Source organism: Anas acuta, chromosome 1 (assembly GCF_963932015.1).
Source record: "Anas acuta chromosome 1, bAnaAcu1.1, whole genome shotgun sequence".
Lineage (NCBI taxonomy): Eukaryota > Metazoa > Chordata > Aves > Anseriformes > Anatidae > Anas > Anas acuta.
The window spans coordinates 114914524-114941863 of record NC_088979.1 but is presented as its reverse complement, the minus strand read 5'-3'; the positions used below and the strand labels follow the sequence as shown (position 1 = coordinate 114941863).

Here is a 27340-nt window from a genome sequence, read left to right as displayed (position 1 = left end):
ACCTGCCCCCACAGAGCTAGCTGCAGGTATGTGAAATAGGTGGTGTACGCAATGTGACAGCTGATCTTTATTTTTCTTGCCTTTTATAAACACCCAAAACAGGGCTCCACTGGTTTATCAGTGCTAAATATAAATTCCTGAAGTTGATATATCTTGAAATCTTCCTTGCGTCAGCCATTTTTCATGAGAAAAACAAGTGTGCAATCCAGGTGTAGTTCACAAAAATGTCAGAATTTATAGCCTGACTATATCTAATGTTATCTTGTACAGGTGGATACTTCCAGCAGCAGTAAAAATCTCTGATTAATACTCTAGTCAGCTCTTATTTTGAATTGCTGATGTTAAGATGAGAAGCTAACCTAAAATGATTTAAAATTTAACTTTTCAAAGTGTTCAATTTAGGATTTGCATTAAGTCCCTGAATAAAAGGACTCTTTCCACTTACTTCAGTAGGCTCTGGATAAGGACTACATAATACATGGCTCTTAAGGTGTCTTTCCCTGTACTGAAGGAACAATAATAATAAATTCAGTATAAATATGTATTCAGATGTTAGAGAAGGTCACAATAAATGTGGGTATTGTTTTAAAAAGTGTTTAGAATTGAATGCATGCTGTGGCCCTTGGTTCCAATAACAGGCATGCTTCTTCTTAAGGATCTTATTTCATAAATGTTAATAACAGAATTTTGTATTTCAAAAATGTATACTTTACAAGTGTGAATGTTCAAACTTGGGCCAGATGATTTCCTAAGTGGTCATTGACTTATAAAATGCCATGTTAAAGAACCAAATACCATCTTAACTTGTAATTATATAGCCAATCACAATCAATGTACTAATCACTATTAGAAAATCTAATACTTCCTCTTCAAAATGTTATCCTGATCATTAACATAATCAATATTGCATGTAGCTGTAACAACTAATAATAATGGAAAGACATTTAACACTTGTGGAGCACTATTCCTTCAGATTCAGTACAAATATTTGCCACTTGAACAGAAGCTGTAGTGGTTTTGACTTTTTATCTTTATTTTTGTTTATTTTCTAAAAGCTTAAGTATCCCCTGGTCTGTCCCTACCCAGGAAAAAAAAGTGAGGCATATGGAGGAAAATCAAACCTGCTATGTTACTTTACCTCCTCTTGTGTTCCAGCATAGTTCCTGGCTAATTCGTTATTTATGCTTCTCTGAACTGAAACATGATTTTTATTTATTTATGTATGTATTTATTTGGCACTTTATCAGCCCTTGGATTTGTCAAGCAGAATAAGTGCGGCAGATACATTTTAATTAAACTCATGAAATGATATCCTTATTCTCTTCATGGCTAGCATCCTGTTCCAGATCTAGCCCCTGCTGAGGGAAGTCTCTACAGACAGATGATGTGTTGTGTCCTGCTCACAGACTTGGCTGGAAAGCTCACACTGAAGTCAACAGCAGCATTTTCCTCTTGGATCTAGCCTAAAATGTGTCAGTGCCTGAGTATTATTTCACTCAGCATTTGAGAATCACTTAGGATGACATTTTGTTTGTATACAGATATTAAAATTAAATATTTTCCTGATGCTGGACTTGCACACTGAAGTCACCATTTCCTTCAGTAAGATGGTATCTGCTATTACCATGTGAACAGAATCCTAAAATCCATTCATGGGATTAAATAGCACATATCTGTAGGTAGCATTATGTTTATTAGATTTTTCTCAGTTAATGTATTTTCCCCTCTCTTTCCTGTTGATTACTGTGGAGTGGAAAATGTGCTGATTCAACACCCATTCATGTAATGGTTGTTATACTCCCTGATACTGTAATTGGCCAAATAATTAAGTTATGCTTGCTACAGAAATACAACAGGCCAAAACCGTCTGAGAATTTAGCATTAAGGTTGCAAGAAAATAGCTGTGAAATGAGGTTTCTTTCAGTGATGTATACCTACCTTCTGCAACACCAAGTTCTCTGAAAGTGCACTGTGCTTTGAGAACTGGAAGGCAAGTGAGGGACTGCAGAGTACATTTGCTTCAGGACTGCTAAAAGCCAGGGTGAGGTGAGAGCGTCCTTGGTCCAGGGAGGTGGGATAGCCCAGCATCTCTTCGCTGTGATGGCTCGTCATTTTGGGCAGTGTATTTACACACATGAGGCAGAGACTTTAGAGACCACTTGCACATCAGTAATCCTGGAACCAGGGTGATGGAGAAACAGTACATTTGGATTAGCAACCAAAAGGCACAAGGATTTAGAGAACCTGGAATATTTTTCTACTTTTTTTTTCCCCCTCCCCTGCCGATCTCAAATAAATTCAGTGATGCCATGAATCATTTCAATTCATTTCAGTTTCAAATGTTAGGGTGCTACTATCCAAAGCATCTCTAAAACTTGAACGGTAAAAAGAGAGCTAGAAACATATCTGGTGCCTCTGATACAAGCCTTCCTGTAAGATTTCCTATAGTTTCTCTTAGGACTTTTTGTGCTAATGGCTGAAGGATGTAAAACTTCTATTTAACCATTTCAAGATGTAATAAAATTCTGGCTAAAGTCTGATTCCACACAAGAGAAACTCCACAGAATATTTCTCACATTTCCTGATTTATTTTCTTTATCCTTATTATTTCAGCATCTTAATTTTTCTCATGAACACCATGAGTATGAGAATACTAAGGTATTGCTGGATACCTTTTGGAGGTACCAAGAGGGAAAATGATGGTCTCGGATATTTACCTAGTGTAACTTTGTTACTTATTTTTCAACAGATTCAACAGTAAGCTGGGAGAACCCTAGGAGAATGCAGAGAATGCTTTGCTACATGGAAAGGAATCCACAAGAAGGAAAACCCCTAAATAGCCTCACCAGACTTTGGATCAGGCCCATGAAAATGCTGTGCTTTGGACAACGATCAAAGAAGGGGCAAAATGAATCACCTCTATTTCTGCAGAAAGGTGGGTGAGGCACTTTTTTTTTTTTTTTTTTTTTTTTTGTATAGGCAGCAAATGTTTCACTTATCTGCACTGTTGACTGGGTGGGGAAAAACAAAACAAAAAAAAACAGAAAGGCCTGGACTGTGGCATTCAACTCTGTGACTATGTTTGCCTGATGCTTTAGGTTAGACTCACTACCTAACAATTCAGTCTCGTATTGCTGTGTCCCCTGCAAATAATTCAAGCCTTGTTGTATTGGGTGTAACAGCTGTAATAATAGAGTCCCTTCAAACCGCTCAATTGCAGATGATGACCGTGATTAAGTGAATGCAATAGAAGAGATGAAGCGACTTACCAAAGATAGTAACATCAGATATAGACACCAGGTCTCCTGGCTCCCAGCTGCCAGTGCTACTAACCAGGCATCATATGGTAAACGTCAATCATGCAGGCAGGGGTAATGGATGGTGTAAATTAAATGGCTGCAAGAAAGAAATTTTCATGCTGAATTTGCATAGTCTTGAGGACAAACAATTGACAACAAAATAGGCCATCGCATCCCCGGTGTCAGACACTTTAAAGTTGGAAGATTGTTAAATCGCTGTGCCTGACTTGTTGAACATGCTTGCAGCCTTTCAAGGAGGTAACACAGTCTCTATTTATAAGTTGGTTGTAACTTCTGTTCAGGTTTAGACATTCACCTAGTCACCCCAGCATTGTGTTTTCTGTTTGGATCAAAGCAGAATCTCTGTGCCTTCCTATAGAGACCACCAATTCCACCATCTCTTTTGTGCATGGACATTTTAAGGAGTATTACTCTCTTGTCTGTGAGTGGAGAGCAGAGCAATGTTGAAATCCAAGCTAGCTTTGCAAGCAGTGGCTGTGTTGTGAGTTAAATCATGGTTCTCTTTGTGCCTTGGAGAAAAACCCTGAGTATACCACTATCGGTGCCCTTCTGCCTAAAGGCGATAGATAAGGCTTGTCTATTTCCCTCAGTTGCTCCCTGTCTACACAGCAGCAGTATTTGGACCATTTTACCTTTGTGGCCAGCGATCAGGCTGAGTTGCAGGAGCTATGTGGGCAAGCAGGCAGTAAGGAAATGGAAGTCAGATTTAGAGGGAGATACCTGCAAGCATTAAAGAGCGAGTCATTCTGATGAAAGAGTTAAAGGGTCTTGTATCAAGAGCTGTGCTTGGTTAGTGGGGAGACAGCCACACTGAGCATTGCCTAGGTCTTGTTTTTGTCTTGTACTGAACTGTCAGGCTCTGTGGATGAAACCCTGACCTCAGTAAAGTCAGAGTTTTTTTTGCCAAAAACTGAAAAATACCCAGACCTGTATGTTATACCAGTACAGCAACCAGTGCCAAATGTCTATATCTGCCTGCAAGACCTGTAACTGAAAAATTACAGAGCCTCAGTGGCCAGGCTGTACTTAAGAGGAGGTGCAGCAGCAGCAGGCTGGCAGGAAGGAGCAGGCAGGGCAGGGCACTGTGTGAAGTGCTCCCACAACACTCCCCACAGCTTTTCCTGCTCCTCGGCTCAGCAGAGGTTCTGTCTCCAAAACAGTGCATCTACCACCATCCATCAAAATCCCTCTTGCTTTCTGCCTGGGTGTGAAAAGCCCTGAAAAGTTTCTCTTAGGAACTTAACTTATTTATTACCTTTCAAGATGTTGTTTTTGTTTTTTTTTTTTTATTATTCAGTTAAATACAGGTAATAAGTAATCTCTCTACAGCAAGGAAGAAAAAAAGAAAGGCACTCCAGCTGCCTGGAAATACTGAGGAGTAAAAAGAACTGAAAGTGTTTTCTTAAATTGCATTCGTGGCAATGGATCCTTGTGCATACTATCATGGGTAACATAATGCAAATTGCCAAGGCTGACAAAGCTGCTGTAGAGCCAGAAGCTTTTTTGCTTTCAAACCTCAAGTGAAATGGAGATTGATCTCAGCTCCCAGCTTAGTGGTTAAACAGATTTTGCCAGTCTATGTTTCTTATCAAATCAAAATAAAAATGACACTTTCCTTTATAATAATATAGAAATGTAAATATACATATAAAGTTGGAATATAATAAAATTAATTACCCTAAATTGGTACGTAATACCAAGTAAATACATAAGGAAACAAAATCATTAATTGATTGGGCTTCTTATTATAATGAAACTGTTTGCAAGGATTAACAGCTCCTTTCTGATACACTGAACTCTGCCATGATGTTTACATTTCCATATATTTTTAATGATCACATAGTTTACCATTTGAATAAAACAGCACCATATGCTTTAGCTGCATTAAATACTGCAAACATTGAACACTAAATATGGAATAAATTATCATGTAAAGATATTTAATACTGGCAAGTCCCTCTAATATGCCACATCAGTTTAGTTTTAATAAGCCAGGACTCTGCTAAAATTAAATGCCTCTTTTTATTAACTATAAAGTAAAAATGTTTAATAGGAATGCTGGAATGGAGCATAGGCTGGACACAAATGTTTTAATTTTGTTTAAAACAGAGAAAGAACATTTATATTTTCTGAAACAAATAGAAGCATTTTCATGACTTGTTTTTTTCTATTTTTTTTTTTTTTCTCAAGTGCAAGTGGAAAATTATTTTATTTAGAATTGCTTTCAGAGCAAGGAATGGAACTGTGCAATAATAAATGCACCAAAGACTGGCTGTAATTTGACAGCTAGGATGGGCTCTGTAGTTTCACTGAAGGGTCATGAGTATACCACTGGAAAGGGGGGGGAAAGCCAGTTTCTTCAACAGCAGCCCATATATATGGGATGTATTTTTCTGGTGTAATAATTTAATGGTATGTAGTCATTTTGATTTTAGAATGACCCAACACAGCCTAGAAACAATTTTCAGTATGTGACCAGGAGACTTGCATGCTTACCATACTCTGAGGACAGACCTTAGTGGAAAACTATCTAGCTTGCCTTCCTCTGTTGATGAAAGGAGTTCTCTCTGAGTCTCCTGGCTGTTCTGGCTCCACCCATGGAGTATCTTAGAGGGGCTGCTCCTAGTAGTAAATAAGAAAATCTGGGGCTCTGTTCATTCTCTTCTGAAACTACCAAGTGGACCTTGACACCAAATATGTCTTTCAAAGAAATGACATTTAACCAAAAGCTTGATCTGTAATGGGATACTATCTAAATCCTATAATGGAACTAATTTACCAGATTGGTTTGGAGGCATATTAAGGCAATATAAGAACCATGGTCTGCATCGCTGATAATGTTATCTATGCACTTGCTAGTCCATTAGCAGAGTGATTCATCTGAGAGCAGCAAAGGGCCAGACCACTCTCCCAAACATGCAAACGTCTAGAGAAAATAGATCACAGAAGCAACTAAGCAGCTGTTCCCTTTCCTGCCATACCTGCTACTGGTGTATGATGGAGCAAATGGCCATTAGGGCTCATACTTTTAACAAGATTGCATGTGCCTCTTTGAAAAATGTCATTTGAGATGGATGTGTTTTCCTAGCAGATATTACATGTAGCTGCAGTCCCTGAGCTTGCTGTTCAATTAGGGACAAATCTCAAACAAAATACACAGCTGTGAACTACTGAACTTAACCTGGCATTAGCCAGCATTAGAAAGGCATGCTCTGATAACTTCAGCAGGCGGAGGAGGTTATTTAAGGGAATGTATTCTCTGTCTCATATAATCACTGAGATTATTTCTCGCTATCTCTTCCTTCTCCTCCCCACCCAGAACCAGACTGCAGCTGCAGAAACACCAGCTGCGTTGGCAGGGGTAGGCACAGCTTCAGGCATGGGACTGCTGGGGGTTGCAGGGTGCAGCAGGCCCCCCTGCAGCCTAAAAGGGCTGTGCTGAGGTAGGGAGCGGGGTCATCAGCTGTGCCACCACCTTCCACGCCAGACTAGCATGCGGTTACAAGGTCGGTGTGCTTGCAGTTCAGCAGCAGCTCTGGTTAAGAGACTGGTTTCTTTCCGTGCCTGGATTATAACCAATTGTGTCAGAGCAATATGAATTTCTGTGTAATACAGTAAACAGGCTCAGTTTGTTTGGAGAGACAACTTTTTAAAGGTACAGTCAGAAATAAGAACAGCTCATCAGCCTGAGCATATCATAAAATTCCACTTCAAATAAGTATAAGCAGCAATGCCCAAATAATCCCTAAGTGCCTGTAATTTATTGAGTCCCCCCAGGTATCAGCATCACTATGGTCAGGTAGAGATAAGTGGATTAGTTCTGGATATGAGCATCTGAACTTATATTTCACTGCTCAAATTCATACCTACTGAATTTGAGCCTATCATCATGTTGTAGGGCCCAGATATCTAAATTTGCTATGGTTTAACCTGTCCAAGCTATTTGAGGTGAAATAACTTGCAGGGATACAGTTGTTCTCTGTGTCTGATGGGGAGGGGGAGCCTCCTCTAATCTCCTGGCAGTATCACTGTTCATATCTGTTTATTTCCAAATAGAGGGAAACTGCCTCATTTGGCGTGGTCAGTGCTGACTCTCACATTAATTGGTTTTGTTCTGCCTGTCTCTATTTATCTGTGTGTCCCCAGTTACTTTGACACCAGCTCCAACAGCGTAGGCAGTTTAGCTTTCCGCTTTTCACTGAGGAAAAGAGATGACAAGAAGCCTTTATCAGTGTTGTTCCACAGCAACATCAAATGCATATGTGAGTCCAACACGGTGTTCAGCATTGCTTGACATGGTTTTCTACCAATCACTTAGATGGCTGACATTGAGACTTTTATTTTTCTTTTTCCTGTTAAAAATATGTATTTATTAAATGTAGGCATATCATTGGCTATTACTACATTGAGAAGATGACATTTGGATAGCGTAGGTATTCTTAGTCTCTGTTTTTGTCTTAGCATCTTCAAGTAATGCTTTCTCTTCACTCTGAAAATAACAGCAAGGGGTAGGTGCCTCCACCAAAACAAAAAAATCTCTGCCCAGTTTGATCCAGAGGACAGTTTCGCTTAACCACCACACAGATCCTTTTCACTTGATTTGCTTTATATCTTTGTCTTATTTCTTCTCCAAAGCCTCAGCACAGATTTGGCTGTTGCTGTTTTCTATAGAGTCTGCAAATTTGTGTTCTGTTTATTGTGGAATCTGCCTTTGATTTTGTATATTTGCTGCTGTTCACTCCTTACCTTTAGTATGGGATACTTGGTAATGTCAGGATGTTGTTCACTGGCTTCAGGCCATATTGGATTGGCTTTCTGGACGGGAAGATGCTGAAAGTCAATTTTAGGCTCTAAAATCAGTCTTTATATGGGGGTACTGCATACAGGGGTCCTTCCCATCCAAGCCAGCCCTCACGTCTGCCTGGGTGTTGGCTGGCAGTCCCAAGTGTGACAAAAGAGGATGGTTTAGAGCTCTTTGGCCCAACACAGAAAGCAGTGCTCAGACAGGTTGCCAGTTATGCTAGCAACCCTGAGCTCTTTAGTCTTAGGACAGTTTTGAGCTCTTTGGTCTCTCCCCCTTCCCTTGGTATCTGCTTGTTTTCAACCTTACCGTGTTCACTTTCATGCAAAGTGCCTCAAATTCCAGCATTATAGTTTCACTGTCAGCCACCCCTGAGTTAATTGGAATCTCTTAAGAACTCTAAGTGCCTCAGAACCTGCTATTGTCAGAAATTAAGGCACTTCCTGGCATTCTTTATTTTGGCTGGTCTCCTAAGTCAGCGGGTAGCCCAGCTTACAGATTTCCCTGCCATTTCAGCTCTAGTTAGGCTTCAAGACTGTGTACTGCTTGAAATTGCATGGAACAGTAGCTATAGCATAGTGAAGATGCACTTGACGAGCCAGTAGCTTAGCTGCCAACTGAGGCTCTACTTTAGTTGGGTAAGCCAGACCTTACCACCCAGGGTAAGCTAGACCACAGCAAGGTGGCTTCTTGAGCCTGCAAGGTCATTCTCAGTTGCTGGTTACACACTGAGGTCAGGCTGAATGCTTTAGGCCATCCTGTAGTAGCTGCCCTGAAAACCCAACTTTGGTTTCAGGCAGCCACTGCTGTGAGTGTCCTGCACCATATGGCAGGAGTCTTCTCACAATGCTTCAGGTAGTTCCAGTGAGCTTCAGCGGGATTTGATAAAAACAAAACTACTCACTGAGAGATGCCCTCATTGAGGGTTGAAAACAGCTGCACCTGAAGCCAGTGAAAGAGGCTTCTTTCCTGCAAAGATGTCTTCGTGTATAAGGCTTCCCAAAGGGAAGGAGAGGTAATTTTCATTGCTCCTCCACGTGGGTTGAAAGTGATGGGCTCCACCACCTGCCCAGTGTTTGCTGGTAGAAGGAAAGCAGAGGCACGCTCCCCAAGCTTTGTTTCCCATGTGCTTTTCTCTTCTGCAGTCAGGAAGAAGGGAGAAGATAGGAAGACAGTTTGTACAGTTACTTTAGCTGTCCCTGTCAGAGGTCAACACAGAGAGGCAACCACACTGCAAAAGGATTAGGAGAGCAAAATAATATCCTTCAGCCATCCAAAATGCTTCTACTGCATCCCTAGGACACAGGCTTTGCAACCTCCAAAGATCTCTTTTGTCCAGTTAAATGAAGGGGAAGTTTCTCACAGTTTTCAGGATATCCCAGGCACTCAAGGGGGCTGAGGGGACAAGACCCACATGTTCACTTCTCCTTGTTACAGCAAGCCACTCTCATCCACTTTGTGTCACTTCCTGCTTCTTTTCTTTGAAAGGCAATGACAGTCTTGATATGTTTCCATTTCCGAGCTTTCAACAATATCAGGATTTTTACAGAGAAGGACAAACATATTAGTTGGAATTAATTCTATTTTGTGTGTTTTACCATCAAAACAAATACAGTTTCTGCAGATTTCTGGGAAACATCCTGGTTTATTTTACTTGTCTGGGCAGTGACTTACTGGCTGTTCACAAATGAATGATTCGCAGCTTGAGGTACTGATGGGAATTCCTCTTTACAGTCACAAGTCAGGGGGAGAATTTACATTCTTAAATGTACTGATATTAGCCAACCCTGCACCCTGACTGTATCGATATTAGAGAAATACAAGTGGTAGCTGCCTGTGGAGATCTTCTTTTACCAGCAGCCTCCTACCCCCTGTGTCCAGTGTTGTCTGCAGCACCTTACCACAACGCTGCCCTGCTTTGCTGGGAAGCTTCACCTTATGAAGGAGGGCTACTTGGCACAAACTGCACAAGCACACAGAAATCAACAGCTAACATGAGAACTTGTTAAACTTCAGGAACCAAGCCCACAGAAATAAACTGTGTTCTGCTGTGAGACTACTTTTTTGTTTTTCCTTCCTCTTAAGAAAAACAAGTTTTACTTTTCTTCTTTCTTCTCTTTTTCTAAATTTTCATTCTGTCAGGTAGTAATGACAAGATGTAATTTTTATTCAAATGAGTGACAGGTGTAATTACAGCTGTGGGCCAAGATTTTCGGTGCAGCACTGGTTACTGTAAATAACGCAGTATCATATATAAGGTTTAGGTTTAGTTGCTGACACCTCAGTCTGTGAACACTATGAACACGGTGGCATTTGCACACTGCAGAGTGTTAAGAGTACAGACATTTCTAAATGTTGCATGTCTCTACTCAAATTTTTAGGTGCTAAAATGCAAATATTTATTTCCTGAGACCTTTTCTGAAATGAAGGGCAAGCAGATTTCTACATGTGTTGGCTTCTGGAGGCCAAAAGACTGTTCCTGTGGTTAAATAGAAGGTTTTAGATAATCGTGACCTTCCCAAGGCTGAGCTTTTTTGCATTTCCAATCTATATTTCAAGCACAATAACTAAGCCATACTAAGTTGTTATTGAGACAGCTAAATGAATGGCAGTCATGCTGATGGTTAGTTACCACCCCATAGAAAGTCACCACATAAGTGTGTACTAGTGTGTGTATTACACATAGGCCTCCCCCATGAAATTTGGTTACTTGTTTGAATCTCAGCATTGGACAGATTTTGTCGTTTGAATGGGTATTTAGTGCTGATGTGGTAAATTGAGCCATATGCTCTGTTATGTAGCTTACAGCTTACTGTGTTGTACAGTACCTGTATAATTCAGTCATTTACTTATTGGTGCCCTGTAAATTCCTTTGCTAGAGATATTTTTTATTTTTATTATTTTTTTTTATGTATGATCTCAGTGGCAGGCAGTACTTCCTTCCCTCTTTTGGAAAACTTCAGTACAGCTGAGCAGCTGTTCTTTACCATTCAGCAGAAGAACAAACAGCCCAGCCATCCAAGTGAGAAAGGGCTGTAGTGAATCTTGTTGAGGGGTGAAGCTGAGAAAGATCCTCTGTGGTGTAAGGCTATAAATCCCTGACTATTTAAGTACTAAGAATTGCTTCAGGATCCAGCTTCTGATGGTAGGGCCTTCTTTTTACCAGCTAACAAGTAGCTATAAAATGTAGCCTGAGCTCTTCAGAAAGCAAGTTTTCATCCAGACCATGAAGCTCCACGGGAGCTGCAGGGCAATACCATATCAAGACCCTGTGCTTGAGTACAGCACATTCATAGCAGCACAGTACTGGTCCCAAAACCACTGCATTTCTCAAAACAGACAAAGAGGATGTGTGCCTGTTAGCTGTGTATGTGTGGTCCTTCCCCAGCAGCCTGGACAACAGCCATCAGTTGAATGGGAAGGTGGCCCCCTACTTTACTGTGCCCAAACCTCTACTTTCCAGGGAGTGACCTAAGTTTTCTCTGCTGTCTCAGCAGCTTTCACACACCTTTCTGTGGCAGACCTCCCTTCCCCTGCCCATTCCCCATTGTCTGCATCCTCCTCTTTGGCACTCCCTGTTCTCCTTGCAGCCCCAAGCTTGCAGCTCTCCTCAGAGGCCCTCACTGTCACACTGAGGAGTGCCCAGTGTCACTGCCGCCCCCAGCCCCACTGTGCCCTCCCACTCATGCAGGGCTGGAAGTGCAGAGAAGGGGAAGTGTACTGGAGAAAGAGGAAATCCAGCAACCTTCCTCACTCTCACAAAAAGCCCAACCTCTACGTGTAGTTTAGTAAGTGGGGTGTAGCCTTACACTGGTGGATCTGGGTTAAGAGGTGGAGTTTGTGAATGGGAAGTCCATATTTACTTAATGCTTTCCACAAGTGAACAGATGCCATTCACTTATAGTGCATAGGGAATGGAGTGCACCTTCAGTAAGTTTGCAGATGACACCAAGCTGTGGGGAAGTGTTGATCTGCCGGAGGGCAGGAAAGCCCTGCAGAGGCTTTGTCAATGGACAGAGGATAGTGGGATGAGGTTCAACATGGCTGAATGCCCGGCATTGCACTTTGGCCAAAACAACCCCATGCAGCGCTACAGGCCTGGGGAAGAGTGGGTGGAAAGCTGTGCAGAAGAAAAGGATCTGGGGGTGCTGGCTGCCACTCACCTGAACGTGAGCCAGCAGTGTGCCCAGGTGGCCAAGAAGGCCAACGGCATCCTGGCTGGTATCAGGAATAGTGTGGCCAGCAGAACCAGGGAGGTGATTGTCCCCTTGTACTCTGGTCTGGTGAAACTTCACCTCGAGTGCTGTGTTCAGCTTTGGGCCCCTCACTACAAGAAGGATGTCGAGGCCCTGGAGTGTGTCCAGAGCAGGGCTACGAAGCTGGTGAAGGGCCTGGAGCACAAGTCCTGTGAGGAGTGGCTGAGGGAACTGGGGTTGTTTAGTCTGGAGAGGAGGCTCAGGGGAGACCCTATTGCTCTCTACAACTACTGGAAAGAAAGTGGTGGGGAGCCTGGGGGTCAGCCTCTTCTCACAGATAACTGGTGATAGGATTAGAGGGAATGGCCTCAAGCTGTGCCAGGGGAAGTTTAGGTTAGAAATGAGGAGACATTTCTGCTCAGAAAGAGCGGTCAGGCATTGGAAAAGGTTCCCCAGGGAGGTGGTGGTGTCACCGTCCCTGGGGATATTCAAGGCAAGGTTGGATGTGGTGCTTTGGGACGTGGAGTAGTGGGTGATATTGGTGGTAGGGTGATGGTTGGACCAAATGATCTTGGAGGACTTTTCCAACCTTAATGATTTTATAAGTGTGCGAAGTTCCTTACCTGTATGGGCTAGAAATCAGCAGAAACACAGAGTTTGCCTCCTCTGAAACTGAAGTTGTGTGGGAAGGTTTTCTTTTCTTAATATATTTTCATGAAAAAGCAAGCCAAGTCTTTCATAGTTAAATTCACAAAACTTCTGATGTAACTCTAGGGTCATATTGCGATTTGTTTGCATTGAGAGCAACTATTCACTGTGGTCAGCAAGATATACTGAAATGTTTGTGAAAATAGGCAAAGTTTGGAAGCTCTCCCTTTCCTTACACACCAGGCTTGAGAAATGCAGAAGTTAGAACTAAATTCTTAACCTGCTGTTATTTCCAGCAACAACAACAGCATTCAGAATAATCTCAAGTGCCTTCAGAGGGTCAGTTCAGATAAGCAACCAAAAGTTCATTTGATATAATCTGGAAAGTTTATCTAAACTTCTTGTGTCTGCATAATTGAGTTTGAAATCTTGCAAGAACAGGCTTGTTCTCTGACTCTGTATAACACACACTGTATCTTCTACATGTCTGCAGTTTCCAAAATGTTAATCTCCAATGACCCAGAATAAGTCAACAACATTTGCAGTCATACGTAACACTTGCTCTGCTCAAATATGGCATTCCTGCTATCTTTATAAATGGCATCACCACGGCTTAAGCATGGGATGAAGATTTGAGATGCAATAACCTTTTATGCTTCTTGGCTTAAACGATATCTCCTCGCATCCTGCACAGCACATAATACTAGGTTTCAGGTGACTAGTTCTAATCAGCTGATCGATGTGATAATCAAAGTTAGGGCTTGATTCAAATACCAAAGCACTGAGCGCTGTCTTCAGCTTCCAACTCCCAACTCATATTAACCTCGCCTGTTGTTTTGTAAAGTTTATTTTCCCAGGTTCCCTTTTCAAACACATTGTAGTGTTTTGTCTCAAAAGCACTTAGCACCAATTCATTTCTGCTAACCCACACGTCGATAAAATTAATCATACCATCATCTTACAGTGATATAGCTCTTTTCCTGCTAGTGTGTCTCTGTCGATGCACAAGTGTAGAACTCTGAGGGATGAAGCAGGCTTTGCTCTCTGTGCCTCCCATGGGATGATCCTACATCTCCCAGTGTGCTGTAACTGGGAAGTTAGGGGTGGAGATATTTCTTAAATGGGCAGAGGAGCCCTGCTGCCTGCTGGAGGTTTCTGCTCCTGATAAGGGAATGTCACGTTGGCAGTGCTTCTAAGAGTGCTCCTATGTGCACCTACCAAAGTGGTGCCTGGTGGAAAGGGTTTTGCAGCAGAGCAGGGAGGCGCTTATTTAAGGGGAACAGAGCAGGATCACTGCCATCAAACTGCAGAGTTGCTGCCTTGCCAGTGCTTTGTAACAACCAAAAACATCCCTTCTTCCACTGCTTTTCTCCCAGTTGTGCTTGGTACCTCACACGTACCTTTTCTCTTCATCCGTGTCCCCAGCCTCCTTGTGCATCTTATCCATCTGTGAGATGGGAGAGGTGCTTTGAGTGCAAGCTGTGTGTTTGACTCCTGTGAGCCACCCTCGTTTTAAAACCCCTTTTAATAGCTTCAATGACATTCTCATGAATTGTTTATTAGGTGCCAAGAGATGGTGGCATTGGAAGCTGCTTTTAAGATTTTGACTCACAGCATTATAGGTACCTTTGCTGGTTATTGTTGCTCAGTCCTCCACATGGAAAATGTCACTAGCATCTGGTTGATGGGCTAATCTGCTTGTTCACATGCCCAAATTAACATATTGGATTTTTGAAGGAATTTAACTGGTGTGTAAGTAAAAAACAACAAGACCACTAGGTACCCATTTTAGTCACCGAGGGAATTACAGCCCTCCCAAAATGGGGGAAAAGAGCAACCTGCTGTTCACACCACCCACACCAGGTCCTTAGTGCAGAAGAAGGAGCATGTGATGGTGTAGTCACCAGCTTTCAGTTGGCATGATGTATTTACTCTGTGGACAAGCGTTGCTGAGGAACGCTGCCCAGGGGTGGGTGGCTGGTGAGGCCAGGGTCAGCACCTGTTCTTCAGTGATGAAGATGACTAAATAGATACAGCCCTCCCTCTCTGGAGGAAAATGAACCTGTTGAAGCCCCAGTTAATAGCAGGTGGCAGGATTCCCAGGGAAGGAGTAGTGCTACTGCTGCTGAGCATCGTGGCTCCTGCTGGAGTTTCTGTGCCTGGGACGCCTTTCCACTGCTTCCCTTGTGTCAGTATAAAGGCTGTGGGTGCTGTTGATATCCTGTTGGATGTCCTGTGGAGGGGCTCACTGTGCCCTTTGGGAAGAGCTGCTTCCCCATGGGGACTGGCCTGGTGCTGATGCTGGAACATCTCTGGTGCAGAAAGATTGTGAGGCAGACCTCTGCTTGCATCTCTCAGCCTTCCTGCCTGCCATTTCTAAGGGTGTGCCACCAATTCAACCTTGCTGCTTTGGGAAGTAGTACAGGATAATGTTAAAGGTTTATTCCCCTCTCCTTATAATAAAAGCTGGTAAGAGGAAAAAAGCATAGGAAACCCATGAGCTCATTTCTGCTGTTTAGTGCAGGATGCAAACTCAAACAGAAAGTACATCAGCTGATGCTGGTACAAAGAACATCTGCTGATACTGAGTTTCCTCCTAAACAAAACCAACTAAGAGGAACTGACAGCTATGCTAGAAGCATGACACGCTCTCATTTTAGGTAGTAAAAAGTCCCTGAAGTTAATTACAATAGTAAAAATCGTAGAACTTCCTCTCCCTCCCCCCTCCCCGTTTTGCCCTTTCTTCCACCTCCACATCCCATCTCACACAGAAATCAGAAGCAGCCTGCAACTGGGTGAGGTGCGCCCTTTCATTTCCCCAAACATGCAGGGCCAGTGCTGTCCCAGCTGCTGTGTTTGCTGAGACCCCAGTGGCAGTGGTTAGACTGGAGGTGGAGCCCGTTGAAAAGGGATTGCATGGAAACTTTTATGCCCAAGGACCCTTGCTCTGGTTTATACCAGTTGTCCCTGCCAGCACAGAGGAGATGAAGTGTACCGTTCCCATGTAACGCCGAGGGGGAGATTGTTGTGCTGCAGGTTCAGATTACAGAGATCAGGGGGAGATGCTGGTGCTGGTGGGTATCGCTGGGCAAAACAGTCCTTGGGGAGGGAGAAAAATAAATAAGGAATCAAAAAGGTTGCATTTTCAGCTCACGCTTCACATTTGGGTTTTACCTTAACTGAGAAATGTCCAGGAAACAGGGCTTAGGAAAAATAAAAATTAAAAAAAAGAAATAGAAAAGAAAGAAAATATAAAGTGAACTATTTTTGTTTGATTCTGGTCGAGTATAAGTGGTATTTTCTCCTTGTCGCATTAGTGTTTTAATTCACTGAGAAAACTGAAGTTTGTGGTGACTTTTCAGTTTGCCCAGGGAATGAATAAAGAGCAGTTATTCCCTACATTGCATTTCTTAGAGTTACTGACTAGCCTGAAAGTTATTTTGTTGCGTAAGGGGGAGAATTCCTTCATAAAAGGCTGCTTTGTAAATCCTTTTAGCTTGCAGCTACGTTACTCTAGTTAAGCATGAAGGGCCAGGTCAGGGTCTACCACCTGAAGCTTGCATATTTTTTACGGGGCATGTAAAGGAAGTAGAAGATGACGGCATTGCTTAAACGCTTCACTGATTTTACAAGAGTGAACACCCTTTTTCTATGTTTAAGGATAATTAATGAGTGAAAAGTGACAAAGGAAATACAGTGATAAGAAGCGCCATTTTTACAAGGTGGGATCTTTTATTCCCTGTGTGATGAAAAAGCCAGTTGAGCAATACTATTTACAATATTGTAATGGGTATTCCTGTGTTATTATAAAGAGCTTTAAGGGATGAAAACAGATCTGCTGGGGAAAGTTATTAGAATTGCCAAATAGGACGCACATGCCTTGACTTTGGAGAGAAGCATTTGCCTTTCTATTTTTGTTAAAGGCATTAAATATTCTACGTGCATACTGGCCATAGCATTAGATTTAAGACCATAATTATCAACTCTGGATCACACCACCTAGTATATTGTTCTCAGTTCATGTAAAGCAAAGGCGAGATTGTCTTCTGTCAGAGAACTGGCCCTCGTCCAAGGGCTTTAAAACTTCTCCAAGGGGTGCACCAGAGAGGCATGTTTTACTAGAGCAGATTCCAGTCTGGTGACATCTTAGTGGCAACTGCAGTATACCAGAAAGTAAAATCTCTCACTAATTTTTTTAGCATGAGGAAGGACTGCGCGTTTGCCATTTTCTTCACTAGCTGCAAAGCAGCATTAGTGATGTAAAAGGGGCAAGGGGCTCTTGCAAGAGTTGGTTTGGCAGCTGCCCGGGATGGAGGTGATGCTGAATACTGGGGCTGTCCCCAGCAGCAACAATGCTTTTTGGCCAGTTCCTGGCCAAATGCTGGCTGTGCAGTGCTTCTTGCTCTTTTCCACATGTGCTGAAGTGTCCAAGGTGGTTTCTGCTGAGCAGATATGGGCTGTTGTTGCCAGATGACTTCTGCACCCCATACTCTCTCACATAGAGTCACGAGTATTCATTCTTCCTTTTTTTTTTTTTTTTTCTTCTTCTCCTGTTTAATCTTAAATGGAAGTTGGTTAGATGTGTTGCTCAGACGGTCCCATGAGAGAAGCAAAATTATTGTAAAGATGCAAAGAAAAGGGAGCAGAGTAAGTAGGCAGAATGCTAGAAACAATGTACCTGAAAATTGTCTGGCAGGTCCTTTGGTTAACATGTTTGATGCCTTCTGTTACCTCTTGGTTAAGAATTGGAAGTTTTGATGGAGTACCTTATAAATTAGAGAGAAGGTTCATGTGTGATAGAGAGAAATTTAGATCTAAAAATAAGTGACTGACTGAGTAGCAAGGAACAGTTGAGGTATGGGCTGAAAGAACTTCTGAAATGTAATATATAATTAAATCTTCTTTCTCCTACATGTTCCAGGATTTTTCCCATAGACACTTGAATGTTTAAATGATAAATTGTAAATTATGCTTCATTCCATAGCTCAGCCTTGTGTTTCTCTCATTCAGCAAAAGCAGTAAAAATATTGATTAAAAAATGCTGAATAGCCCGCTGCTATATAAAAAGGATCTGCATGTTCCCTAATTTTGGGAAGGGGGTCACTTCCTGATTTATATTTACAAGCAGAATGAAAACAACTTTTTTGCAATGTTCCTGCTGTACTTTTGAATAGCCTACTATTATGTTTCCTTTTACTTTTCTTCTTTTGCATTTGAGATCTGATGTCTTTTATGAAATGGTAAGTAAAAGAATGTTGATGAAGCTGCATTATTTGAAATACTCATGCCACCTGATGGAAACAAATCAACCCATGATTCTTCAATTTATAAACTAGAAATGTATGTGGAGAAAATAAACATGGTACTTAGAGATACAAAAAGTGTTACTTTTCACCACTGCTTCTTTCTGCACAGTGTTGTGTACAGTCTACTGGTTGCACCAGCCAGAAATTTTAAAGTAAATACAAAAATTTTAAAGACAAACCTGCCAAGCTCAAACAGTTGGAGCCTGGCTTAAAGAATGCTGATGTTTGCTTTAATATTCAGCAATTTATAGCCAGGCTTTTTACAGCAGCATTCCGGCTGTGCCAAAAGAAAAATCATTAGTGGAGGAAATATTACTGGAGCTTCAAAATGGTATACGAAGTCTGTGACCTTTTGGGTAGTGATTGCCCCTTGAGGTGAATTGGATTGATCAAATCAGTGAGATAACTGGAAGTATCATATCATAGTTTTATGAAGGCCCAGTTAAAAGTGTTCTGATTTGCTCTTGTTCCCAAGGAAAGTTTTGCATAAGTCTGTTTTCATCAACTCACAACAAATCGAATTATATGTCTGGCATTTCCATAATATATGTCAAATAGAACTCAGTAGTCCTAGATGCTGATGGAAGAGGTAGATTAACAGATATGGACACATCAGCAGTAAAGAAGCTTTACACTCCCAAGATATGCAATCAACATTAGGGTTTTGCCCCCTACCCCTAAAAAATTTCTCCCTGTGATTTAGAATTGCATAATTAATAAAATCACTGGTGCCTTCAAGGGATGTGCAGTGGTGCAGGCAGAAATAACTGAAGTGAAATCTATGGAGTTACCTGAATAGAAAATAGATAAGAGAGCAGGGATATGGGATCCTGAGGCTCTATCTACACTGCTGCATCTATACTCTGCTTGTGGGCAGGGGGAGCCCCCCCCTCCCTGTTGTCCCCACTGCATTGTGAACAAGCTGTCCTTGGCTCTGCTTTGAACTATTCCAACTATTTGTTTCCAAAGCAAACCTGTCACAGAAAGGGCATTCTCTGTTCTTGGGGCCCAGGATGAGTTCTTGGCCTTTTATTTGGCAGTATCAACACAACCTGATTGACCAATGCACTTAATTATGTGGTCTTATTTACGCCTAATCAGGGAAGCACTTAAATTCCTACTTAGCCTTAGGCATAGGGTTCAGTCCTTTTGAAACATCTTGCATGCAGGGTAAAAATAGGCTGAAGTGTAACCAAGAATTGCTGTGTTAAACAGAAGTTTTAAGTGCTACTGAAGTTGTGATTTTCTTATAATGAAGGCTGAAGCCAAGGGGGTCTTAAGCATGTTTAAGGCAAAGCACATATTATTTTGCTAAATTGAGATCATTGTTTATACTTTCCTCTGAACCGTTTAACATTAACTGGTATAAAGGGAGGATAATACAATATATGGATCATTGGTTTATTTTGGTAGAAAATTCCTTGGCTGCTAAGGAAACTGTCTTACTGCCTTGCAGACGTAAGGAGTCTAGTGTTTAATGAAAGTTCACCAGTGGGAATCCGCACTGCCTGAGTGCAGAGGATAGTTGTTAAGGTATACGTGTTTCTAGCTTCAGTAATGTAACACATGGCATTTCCTCAAGTTTCTTCCTTTTTACCTTTCTGGAGACCTGGGAGTGAATCCTAATGAAGGCCACATATAAGACAGAAAATAGTTGAGGCTGGCAGATCAAGTTGTGTACAGAACAAGAGGCTTGTGGAAGAAAAAGAAAGTTCGGATTCAGATACAGTATTCAGGCTCAGCTCAACTCATTAAAAATGTTTACAGTCTGGTTTTCAATTAAAACTGGGGTTAGAAACTCTTTAATAGATTTTAAAGCTTAAAAATTCCTATACATGTGCAGTTATTTACAATGTCCCATACTTTTTCATTAAGCTGTGAGAAGATTGCAAGCATGCTGTATGGTGACTGTATTTGAGACCTTACAAGGGATGTCCATTTTTCAAAACTCCTGCAGCACAGAAAAATATGATGTGTGTATAAATCATGAGTAACATGGTTTTGAGCAGTGGAGTAAGGTAACTGATGAAGGGTCAGAATAGATTATTCTTCCTTTTCACTCTAAACAGTTTATTTTTATTTCTTTGGAGGGTTGTGGGGATCATTTTTTTCTGATTGTTTGGTTAGTTTTCATCCAAACTTCAAATGTATATGAGAAATATGAGAAATAATTTGGCAATGTTACAAATAATTGTTTTGCCACACCTGCATTTACAAATATGAAATACTGGGATCCTGGGAGAAGACTGATTGTCCTCTAAAATTTTGACATGTGGAGAAAAGTGTTTCACATATGTATTAAAAGAAGTACGTTGGTTTATGCTTCAGATGGAACATTATAAAGAAAACTTCCCCTATCACAGAAGGAACAATAAAAGTAAGAATATTTCTGACTCAAAGAAATTGTACTAAATTAATTGTTTGACCAGTTGGAAAGATCAAAGATGAAAGACTTGCAGCAATAGCTGTCAGTGTAGCTGTGCCGCCATGCAGCAGCAGACATTAAGCATTAATGGAGGTTATAAAATAAAGATTAGAGGTGCCAAGATGTTAAAAATATAAATTAAGATGTTATTTTAAGATACTTTCTGCATTCTGTTAATGTCCAAAATAATGAATTAGCAGCCTGTTTAATGACAAGGACATACAGTGGTTTGTAATAAAAACTCAGCTAAAACATGCTCAGCTGGACTGTGGATATTTAATAAGGTTCCTGGTTCTTGAGCGTTATTGCACCATTTCTGAAAGGTAGCTAGCTAAACATATTCAGGACAGAGCTGGCAGGGTCATTAGCACACCTAAACGATGTTGTTATTTTGGCTGCTACCTGAGTCCTTTCTGAGAAATGACTCACACCATGGCTTCCCTGAGGACAGTCAGGTTGACTATGAGCTCCTTTCCACCTTGTTGAGTAGCTTCACCCCTGGGGCACCACCTGGGCTGCCGATTGCAGAAGCCACACCGGTGCCCCTACTCCTCTCTTCAGGCTCCCCCCTTATCCTCTGTACCCCGTCTTGCTGTGTTGAGCTATGGTGGTGGGTGGCAGCCCAGTTTTAATGGTGGCACTAGGTGTCATGGCTGTCATAAAGCTAGGGTAGCCAAGTAAAGCAGCCAGACTGCAAAGTGTAATTTCACTTCTCAAAGGCCTGTGCAAGAATGAGCATGGAAATACCTAACCCGATAAGTTCACAGTGAATCACCAGGCAGGAAGAATCCTCCAACAAATTTTTAAGCTATTATGGAGAAAAAAACAACATTAAAAAGCTACCATGACACTGTGTCCTGGAGTATCTCATACATCATGGATTTATATCAGTCTGCAAGAACTGAACATCTGATTTTCTCTTTTTAAAATATTTGAGGAACAATCTTAATACTTTGAGCAACTCTTCAGAAAATTAACAGAACAAAGCATATATTGAAAGACTTGCCCTTCCAACAATAAAAAATAAATTAAAAAAAATCATTAAAAAATTGGGTGCAACCTGAATTACCTTTCTACAAGTGGTTTTAGGACAGTAGCCTTGAAATGGAAATGTTCTGTTTTCCATGAAGCATCTTGTAAAATGGGTGAAAAAGAGAGGACAGGGAAAACCCAAGTGTTGATGTGACTCTGCCTGCACGCAGCTGAGGATTGTAAAAACTTGTCAGGTGCCTTCAACAGGCAAACATCTGCTGTTTTATAACCTCAGTATTTGCAGCATCTAAGGTATTTCCTGTCTTCGGTGTTGGGAAGTACAAGTAAATATTGCCTGTTCTGAGGTGAACTGCTCTGTGTAGTTGAGGTAAAACTAGCAGGCATTTCACGGTCAGAACTGATTTGCAGACAAACTACAAAAATCCCAAAACCATTGTCACATTTTTAATTCATTAGGAGCAACCTATTCCCAGGGCTACTTTTAATAGTGGGCCTTTTCTGGACCACGTGGGGTTTTGCTCAGAAGTAGAAACTTGGAGCTTGGTGTGGTGGTTTTGACTAAATCCTAAAGCAATCAAAACAAAACTTTTTCAAGTAAGTGTTCCCTTTATAGAGAAAAGTAGTTTTTTGTTTGTTTGTTTGTTTGTTTTGGTTTTTGAGGTGTATAAAACCATGTTGAATTTCCCCACCCTGCTGATTTTCTAGCTGTCTGTTTGCATTTTCCAGCTCCATGTGGCAGGGTGGACAGACTGCTGGAAAGCAGAGAGGGTGCGAAAACGGGTGGGCTTAGAGCAACGGCTGAAGCACAGCACTGCAGTTGCTCCTCTGCAGCCAGCAGAATTTTATTGATTTAAGGCTAAATTTGCCTCATGATTGAATTTTGTACGTCTTTAGAGCCAGCGCTGTGTCTGGTGTATGAAGCAAAACAGTATGGTTACTGCTTTTCCTCTGTTCCTTGTTCTTCCAGAGTTAAGAGGTACACACTGGCACATGCAAACCCTTTTCTTAGGGAATTTTCATAGCCATTTTTCAGCCTCAGGAGGTCTGGGTAGTGCAGATAAAGCTTTAAAGAAGTAGCTTGAGGTTTAGATGCTTATCTTGACCAACCTTGGGCTCAGATTTCCCCCATCGCTCAGGGAACGTCCTCCATCCAGCATGTTTAGGGGGCAGCACCCATGCAGGGAACTAACTGCCTATGAGCTCAGAGCTGTGGCTGTGCAGCATCATTTACTTGGGGGCAGAAAGCTCAGCATATGGCTGCTTTGTTTCCAGTAGCTATAATGTAATTGAATCAATTGCCCTCACATGATATGGGTGTACTAAATGAACATACATCATTTATTTCTGGGTTTTGAGGCTTGTAAAGAGTGGAGGGCAAGGCCCCTGAGGATAAATCAGTCTAGTTTGTCTTCGAGAAAAATGGGTTGAAATCTGACCTGTGGTGCAGGCACAAATCAATTCAGTGGTTCTAACAGTCCCACGTGAATATTTTCCTCATTTGGAAATTATCCGCTGATGAAGGTTGCTGTCAGTCTTTACACAGCTGGGCTACAAAAAGCAGATGTCTTCCAAAGTGAAGGTCATCAGTAAATAACATGTGAAATTTAAATACAGCTAACCAAAGCTAGGCAAAGGCATAGCAGTAACTCTCATGGCATTTTCAGAAAGAAAATCATGAGGCAGGAAAAGGGGAGAGGGAAGGAAAAGGGGCTGCCAAAGGCTGGGTTTTCAAGGTGCTGAAATATCCTGAAATGGGGAATTGCTGCAAGGCAGAGGGATTTGCCTGTCTCCCACTTCCCTGCTTGCAGCAAGAGCAAGGAAGGGTCAGTGCCCAAAACCACCATGCCCTAGTTTTCCCTCTCCTCTGCTCCTTCATCTTGGTGACTTTCAGGTAAATAACTAGGTATGTTTGTTTGTTTGTTTTTCTCTGCTCTGCACCAGTTCTGTACTGAGAGCTGGGGCTAAAAGCATTGCTCCTCATCTCTTCGTCTAAGTGTCAATACTGCTAGCTGCTTTGTGTCTGATTCAATCTACACAAATATTTTCCAACTTAACCAAAGTAGGCTTAACATAGCTGTTTTTTGTTCATTGTGTAACTAAAATTTAAACCTACAGAAAAATAAGACTAAATCCCAAGAAAAGGTTGGCCAACTGAAATTACCTGTCAAAAAGCGTCTTATCTTAGCATCTTGGCTTTTGGGGTTAGGTAACAGAGGACAAATCCCTTCCTGCAGGTCCATTTTCATTGGAGTGGAACAATGTGTCTTCTGGTGGTGTCCATCTTTCTATTTACAAATGGTCCTGGGTAACTGGCCTCACAGAGCACCAGTTAACCAGTTGAGTAGGTTGTGCTTGCTAATGAAGGAGTTTTTCTTTGAAGTCAAAGCCTGCCTTCAAGTAAATTTTGTTCTAAAGCTGTGAGGTGATCATATGATATCTATATTTAGATTCTGAAATCCCCCTTCCTCTCCACTTATGTCTTTGGGACTCCAAAGCTGGAGTGCACCATTTTAGAGACGGAGACCATTCACCACGTCAGAGAATTTGGAAAGGGTATTTCAGATCTTTTGGCCCAGCTATGCATCTATGCAAGACGTTCCTGAGCTCTGTCTCTCAAAACAGAAATCTGATCTTTCAGAGCTATTACTGAGTCCATTCTTCCTTTTAATATATTGATGTACTTGCTTAACCATATGTTATGTCATAAAAAAACATCTTATTTTGCTCCACGCTTTCATGGACCTCTGTGCTTACATGCATTTCTTTTACTTCTTGCTTCCTTTCTGTCTCAGTTATTTTCTTTCAGACCTTTATGTTTTGTAGCCCCACAGGTGCCTGGGAAAACATCAGTGCTGTACATAAGTCCTCACAGAGAAAGCTGAAGATCATTGTACATGGGAATGAAATATTAGCATAGGAACGTCCCCTGGCTCTGAACATAGGTGATATTATGCCTTCTCCTACAGAGGAGTAGAGGACAGGAGAGGGGAGCAGAGGCAATCCTTGTGTGAATTGGTGGGAAGGTTGGACCACAAGGTCATTTGGTATGTCCAGCCAACCTAATATTGATAGTACAGCCCCTTCATTATGCCTTCTTAGGAAATCTGTGCCTTCACATCATGCCTTACTTTTCTATTTCTCTATTTCAGTTTCCACTAAATTGATTTTTTTTTTCCTATTTCGGCTCCTTGGAAACTTAATTCTCTGCTACCTAATACCCTCTTAGTTCAATCCCTGTACAGACATATTAGGTCAGAGTGGAATTATAGAGATGCAAGACACAAAACCTGTATCAAAAATTTTCCATTCAAAATAGTTTTGCAGAGAAAATGTGGATTTAAAGAAATAGAAAAGAAATCCAGCATCAAATCATGGCAGCAAATGGTGAACTATTACTAAAAATCGCACCCCATGAAATTTGCTGATTTTAAACAGAGATTTTTTTTTTTTTTTTTTTTTTTTTTTTTTTTTTTTTTTACAAAAAGGCAATGTTTTCATTTTAAGAACCTTCCTTTCCTTCATCATTTCAGTTATTTTTTTGACTAGGGAAGCTCAGTCTGTGTCTCCTGTAATAAGCACCAAACCCAGCCCCATTCTCGCTTCAAGTGTCATTGCTCACAGTCACTTATTTGAAGCTGTACTCTAGTTCATCTTCTCTAATTTGTTCAGCACCTATTGGTAAGGAGCAGATCAAGGGATGGCTGCTTTCCCATGAATGGGCAAATAATATTTCTTCAAAACCAGGATTACTTGTCTTCAAAAGCCTTTTCTTGTCAGGGATCTGCAATGTGTTTCAGAGGGGTGACTGCAGACTCACAAAGTGGAGTTTGGTTAGAAGGGCTAAATAAAAAGATGGATTAGTTGCTTTTTGGGGGGATGTGAGTGTTAATTGGCTCCCTAATAAAACCATCTAGTTAAACTCTCTGCTCAGTGGTAAAGCACTGCAGTGAAGGAATTTTTGAAGGCACCCTGCTAAGCTGATTGTGCTTCTAGATAATTAATTGAAATGAGGAAAATAACACATAAAAAAAAAAAAAAAAAAAAAGGAAATCACACATTTTCAGCTGTTCTCATCACATAAAGTTGCAAAGATTAATTCACCTGATAGGAAAGAAAGTATTCAACTGAAAAACATGTTTCTTTGTATGAAGCAACAGGTTTGGCAACTGCTTCCTTTGGATAGCCCCAGATTTCTAAAGCTGCAAGGAGGATTTTTTTTTTTTTTCAAGCCATTAAAATATTTGGAAGTAATATGTAATGGTTTTGTATACGTTCTGTGTGGTTTTATAGACATTTTAAAATTTTGCAAAGGTAGTTTTAAAGCAAAACAAAATGGTTCCCATTCTCTCCTCTTCTTTTCTTGTTGCTTATGTTTGGCTTTTGCCTTACTGTACAGCAGTCCTCTGGACATACATCTGCCTAGGATGATTTAACTTTCAATGTAATTGTTTTCTAAGTGTTTGTGTTTATCCTGTTGGTAATCCTACACTGGAAACTCTTGCCCATACTTGGTTATATTCGAATATTGATTTTGTTTCCTTTTCTTCTGGCCTTAGTTACAAATTACACCTTGCCTTTTACTTGGAATGTTTTCAGGTGATTGATTACAGAATGAATCGAGTGCACCCATGAGCTAAGGCTTGATTTAATCCCCTTAGTGCCAGACATTTCAGAGCAAGCAAGCTGAAGTTGCAGCACCCCCTGGAAACAAGGGCTGTGGATTTGTTTCCTGAATATCAGAGGGCTGTGCCACTGGATAAGTCCCCTCAGGCTCAGGTACCCCTTCTTGCTGAAGCACTGGCATAAGCCCCAATTCCTGTCACGGAGATTGTCAGTGGATTTCTGTGGCTGTCAGAGGAGACAGCTACTTGTTTGCAACCCCTTGAAGATGTGAGATCTATACATTGCAGATTCTTCAGGGAACGTGATTTGTGGGGATGGCATTGTTTTCTTTGTAAAGAGCAGAGGGAAGAAGGTTTGATAAGAGGCACTTGGGGTGAATAGACAGAAATGCGGATCCTGTCATAGCCAGATTGTCCTCTAAAGTCCCATCCCGTGGAGATAACAGAACTTGTTTTTATGCAAATCAGCTTGCTGTGAACTTGAGGTTGCAAACAGTGTGCTTGAAACTATTTTGTCTGTTCCTAGCCATTGCTACAGCTTAGGTAACAAATAGACAAAGCTTTTGCTGCATGGAACTTGATCAGGCAGGTAAATGGTGTAAGGCCGATGTCTCTGAACTTGAGTTTATGGTCAGCTGTAATGATTTGGGGTACCCATTGCTGTGGCTGCTGTGCTGTCAGATGTTGTGGGGTCTTGTTGCCGATACACTTCTATTGCCAAGTTTTGACAAATTGTTACAACTTCATATTGTGTGCATTTTGGCTGCTGGAACCACAGAATACTGAACCTTCAGTTATGAGTGTCATAATTACATCCATCTCCTCCTGCTGCTGCAAATGAGCAGAGGGGAAAAGTTCATTAATCAATTATCTGAATTTTGGAGAGAGCCATAGCGGTGATAGTCTCCTGTTTCCTGGAGATCTGAAATATGCCTCCTTCCTTCGGAAGCGGATGCAGTCCCAGCCTAAATGGGGAAGGAGGAGGAGGGGGAGCATGTAGAGGACACAAGCTTGGCCTGGCAGCTTGTG

General features: G+C 41.4%; 1 long non-coding RNA gene across 10 annotated transcripts in view; it reads left to right on the top strand.

Moving 5' to 3' along the window:
• Positions 1 to 27340, top strand: part of LOC137862521 (uncharacterized) — a 248696-nt gene that overhangs the window by 156868 nt on the left and 64488 nt on the right. For all 10 annotated transcript variants that reach the window (XR_011100367.1, XR_011100368.1, XR_011100359.1 and 7 more), the window contains one exon: positions 2750 to 2935. This is a non-coding gene — a long non-coding RNA (uncharacterized lncRNA). The remainder of the gene's footprint in view (positions 1 to 2749; positions 2936 to 27340) is intronic.